Source organism: Akebia trifoliata, chromosome 6 (assembly GCF_017979445.1).
Source record: "Akebia trifoliata isolate Shusen 1 chromosome 6, ASM1797944v1, whole genome shotgun sequence".
Lineage (NCBI taxonomy): Eukaryota > Viridiplantae > Streptophyta > Magnoliopsida > Ranunculales > Lardizabalaceae > Akebia > Akebia trifoliata.
In genome coordinates this window covers 10,818,726-10,823,804 of record NC_141380.1, presented here as the reverse complement: position 1 = coordinate 10,823,804, position 5,079 = coordinate 10,818,726, and the positions used below count along the sequence as shown (strand labels likewise).

Sequence of the window (5,079 nt, the reverse complement as noted above, 5' to 3'; positions counted from 1 at the left end):
ACATTAAGCTAGTACATTTTACAATATTTAAAATATACTTTGTTATTTTGTTTAAGATCATTTTCTGTTTATTGTCTGTAATCTAACATCACAGGTTTTAATAGCCACATCAGTCGTATCGCGTACACAAAACCGTTGCATTCATCATTATTCTTCTTTTTATCCTGTCTTCTTTGATTTTACAAGTGATCTTATTAACCAAATGTGTATGTGTGAGCATTCTCTCAAGTATGCGTGTTTAAGCTAGTTGGGTTACTCTTAAACCACTTGAAGTAAGATTACTTTTGAGTTATGATAATGAAAATTAGCTTGGATGTTGCAAGGGTGCTAGGTAACGTTCCCTCCGTGAGAATCTATGTTAAAATCCCTTTATTACAAAGGAAAAATTACTTAATAAATCTTACCATAAGGGAAACATTTCCAAATGAAACTTGATTTTGAATTTTTTGTGTGTGTGTGTGTGGGGGGGGGGGGGGGGACGTGTTGTATCTTGACAATCAAATTGTTCCAATCAATGAGATAAACATTCTAATTATTGACTCAACAATTTGAATCATGGTTTTAAGACTCATTTTGACGTCTCTACTCATCCATGAAAGATAGTGAGTTGTCTCAGACAAGTTTTTTGATATGTTTGAGTCATCTTGTTCAACAATGAGAAAAATGAACCGTGGTTTTAAATCTCGTTTAATACGTCTAACTTGTTTATCCATCTCGTTGGTGGAAGATATCGAGGCGCATCAAATGAGATTTAAAACCATGATTTGAATTGATGATTCATGTGGCGCCCCGCCGAACACTAACACAAATCCCCATGTCAGATTTCAAGGTACGAGGTGGCACCTCGAAATTTCGGCATGGTCTCCTCTGTTTATGTTAGCATTCCAAGGCGATTCAACCTGCACCTGATAAACGACATACAATCCTGCATATAACAAACAAAATATAATACTAGCGGAAGCCTATATACGTCTAATAATGTCCGATAGATCAGAGTGCGGAAGAAGAAAAATTATATACAGGATTATACAAAATTCCTCACTCTAACAGAATTCCTAACACTCAAGACAAATCCATAAGACTACTTGGAGAAACTGACACTACTAGGGGGTATAGTCCTAGTACTTACCAGGTGACGGACTCTAGTTGTCTATCTGACCAACCAGATGATCCTCATTCGTTTTCTACACTTGTTTCGCCAAGCTTCAGATCTGAAACTAAAAAAAATGGAGAAGGAAAGGGTGAGTAACAATGGTTACCCAGTAAGGAAACAACAATTTCTACCAATAACCTCTCCTAACATGAACGAATAAACATACTGAATAATTTTAAAATAAACAAAGTTTTACAGAAGAAAACTACGATTAACTGGTACATATAGCCAGGGATGAGCAACTAAACATTTTAAAACTCACATTACATCGATCAGCAGTACTCACTATAACATTCTCTTTTTATACAAATCTAACTGATCAAATGGAAACAATAAACATGCATTTCATTTTATATATCAAAATAAGCAACAGATACATAATACACGATGGTGGAGTATTGGAATTAGAGAGTTGGGATTCACGACTGGATCGCTCCCAGTCGGGACATGATGTTACAATTCCTTTCTGGCTTTTAGTTCCTGATTTTGTGGTCGGTCGCTGCCCTTACCACGTTTGGTTGACCATTTATCCGGCTCAGGCTGGCCGTTTGACGTGACCGTAAGCAATGGGTCTCTTTTCGATGTGTCAGAACGTTCGACTACTATAGATTGTTAGTGATCACTGACTAATCATCTTCGTCTATGCCTATCAGGCGTACATGTGATTCCCAAAGATACAAACTATTCGTATACGACCACCTTTACATTACAAGTTCACTGGTAAAGATAGAGAGGAATAAACCCGGATTCCAGTTGTGACTCCACTCTCATACGCGTCCCATACCACGTATGAGTTTGGTGGTCCCTACCGTACATCCCAGGATAGTACACCACTCCGGATGATATGACGCACTATCCCTTCAGGCATTCACAAACTCTTTAACAGCTCACAAAATAGCTACATATGTATATTATTTTTATTTGAAAACAAAAGAGGAATTAACAATACAAGGTTGAGAATGGATATCCAGTTTCCTACCATGCAAGTGTGGCCACCCGGCCTAAAATAAATAACATAACAGAGCGCCTCGCGCTAACAGAAAGTAAATAAACATGCAACCAGTAACATTATCCCTGGATATCCGTTCACCTACCTGCATACAACACAACAATGTAAAATGCAGACATCACCCCTCGGGTGTGACTCTGACATTTTACCGTTTCATACCTTTTTTCCCTTTTTTCGACTTTTACAGTTTTCAATCTCTTCATAAAATATCCATTTTCTGATATTCATCAACTCAATATGAGTTCATTGAATATTAAATCACATTTTTCAACAATAGAATTTATTTCTATCAATAATATTGAAAAAAAATACAAATTTCATATCAAAACGGGGTCCGAGCAGTGCACAAGACCCAATTTATGGTAATAACCCGTTAAAACACCCTACCCACGTATAATTTATTAAAAATACAATTAAACATATCAAACATGCAATTTCTGGCGTGAACTTTTGAAATAACAAAATAATTCTATATTTTAAAAATACATCCAAATTTTTCCAATAAAATCCTAAATGCAATTTTCACAATCTAGATTACTAATAGAAATTGAGAGTTCCTTACAATGTCTAGGCGAAAGGATCAAAGCGTGTGCGCGGAAATCGAGGCGATCGGCACGAAAATCGAGGTGGACCGAACTTCGAAGCGGCTGATTTTTGAAACCGACCCGGTGGTTTCGAAGAGCTCGACGTGCTCGTCTCTTCTCCCTTCTACGGCGAAAGGTGGTTTGACCCCGAAATCGATGAAAACCGAGGTCGAAGTTACGAAAATCTCCGTATAAAAATACGGCTGATTTTTGACTATACGGGGTGAAAAAGATGAGAAAATGGAAGGAACTTGGTTGGGTTATGTAGAGAATGAGGCTGTGGACGTTTCTCTCTTCTGCGTCGGAAAGCGATTTGACCCCGAAACGGACGAAATCCGATGTCAAAGTTTCGAAATTTTCGTATCCAAATACGACTGATTTTTGACGATATCGGATGAAATAGAAAGTGAAACGAAGAAAGGTTGGGTGGGTTTTGTAGAGAACGTAGCTACGGACATTTCTCCCTTCTGCGTCGATCGTCGACGGCGAGCCGTTTGCGAGAGATCTGAAGTGGAAAAATCGAAGAAAAAAAAACAAATTTTCGTTTTATATGTCTCGGCCATATGACGCGTTGGGGAAGATGAGTTATAAAAAAAAATTTAAATTTTTTTTTTTTTATAAAAGTTAGGACGAAATCGGTATTTCGCCTATTGTTTTGATCGACGATAACTTGGTCATTCGGTCTCCAAAACTGACAAACGAATATACTATTTCACCTAATTTTTCGTTCCGGATCTAATGGTATAGTCAATTTCTACAAATTATGTCTCCATCAAAAATTTACATTTTTGGCCTGACGTGACCCCTAAACTTGATGTCGTTTTCATTTTTGGCAATAATTCGACTTCCTGATCTCCAAAAATGACAAATAAATAGTCTATGTTGAATAATTTTTCGTTATGAACCCAATGATATGATCGAATTTTACAAATTATTGCTCTAATAAAAATTTACTGTTTTTACTTGGTCCGACTCGGTAATCGAGGATTTTGCAACTTTTATATTCGGACTCGCATTTGAGCGTGCTTACAGGCTAAACTATGTTTTTCGATCATTTTGAATCTAATGGTGAGGTCAGATTCTATTAAAAATGATCAAAATAAGATCCCACAGTTTTACTCTAAGTCTCACTTTCAAGATTTTCTTAAAATTCCACTATTTATTTTTTCCTCGAGATACGAATTAAAATTTTGGGGTTTTACAATTCATGTTGAAATGTTGAGATCGATGATTGTAACAAGGTTGATCTCGACAATTTGAATGTTGATCAGAATGATCCATGTTCAAACATCGTGATCGTTGGTCTTGATGATTGTAAAAGATAGATCTCGATGAGTGGATGAAAGATTGATCGCAATGATTTGAATTGTAGATCTCGACAATTTGAATTATTGATTTTAGGATTGAAAGGGGTGAGGGGCATTTAAGAAAGAAAAACTATACCGATTGGACTATCAAGTTATCATGTAAAAGTTGGAGGGATTTGAAGTTCAAAAGCGCACTAATTGAAGGCATGAATAATGATCCCACCTCTTCGTCTCATCAAATCAAAAGAAGAACGAAAATGCTCCTTATTTCCCATTTGCCTCCAAAGAATTTTCTCTTTGACTCGCGACTCAGATGGAGGAAAGGAATTTAGGGTTTAGATTTGGTTGGCCCTTCAATCCAAAGAAGGTAATTTCAAAGCAAATTAACAATCAATCGACTTTAATTTGGTGATTTTTCTTTATAATTTTGTCTAAATTTATATCCTGTAATTATTACATTTGTACAGTGGAATTTGCCAATTTTGTTTTATTTTGGTCTTGATTTTGTATCTTAGGTTGGCCAATTAGCCGACTTGAATAAAGTTTTATCAGCTCTGGTTTGTTTCATAATTCAACAAACGTGATGGTAAGCTATGAGGAATCATATAGGCTCCGAAAAATTGATACTAAATAACATTTTTATGCTCAAATTTGTAGAAATTTGATGTTTAGTGAAATAATATAGAATTAAGATGAGATGGTATGAGAAAATATGAGATTTTTGTTTGTATTATTATTATTTTTTTGATTGGTAAATGCAACATTTTGTTTGTATGAGATACTTCTAATCATAGGTCATATCATAAGAAAAAATGGTCGATTTGGAATGATCATACACTCCTAATCGACTATTCGAGGTAGTTGTGCCTCCTTAGCAAAGACTTAATCAATTTTTTATTCGATTCTTGCTTTCAAAATTCTCTTACACCTTTTTTATAGGAAAAGAATGTTGGAAATGTATGGCTTATATTTCTTGTAGCTAAATATAGAAAATCCTTGTGGACAATCCCTTTGTTAAGTAGTGGT

General features: G+C 35.7%; 1 long non-coding RNA gene across 1 annotated transcript; it reads right to left on the bottom strand.

Moving 5' to 3' along the window:
- Positions 1 to 932: 932 nt before the first annotated feature.
- LOC147400195 (uncharacterized) lies at positions 933 to 3,466 on the bottom strand. The gene is made up of 2 exons (XR_015179533.1): positions 2,725 to 3,466; positions 933 to 1,217 (listed from the first exon to the last, which is right to left on the bottom strand). It is a non-coding gene; the product is annotated as an uncharacterized LOC147400195 (long non-coding RNA).
- Between the last annotated feature and the right edge of the window lie 1,613 nt (positions 3,467 to 5,079).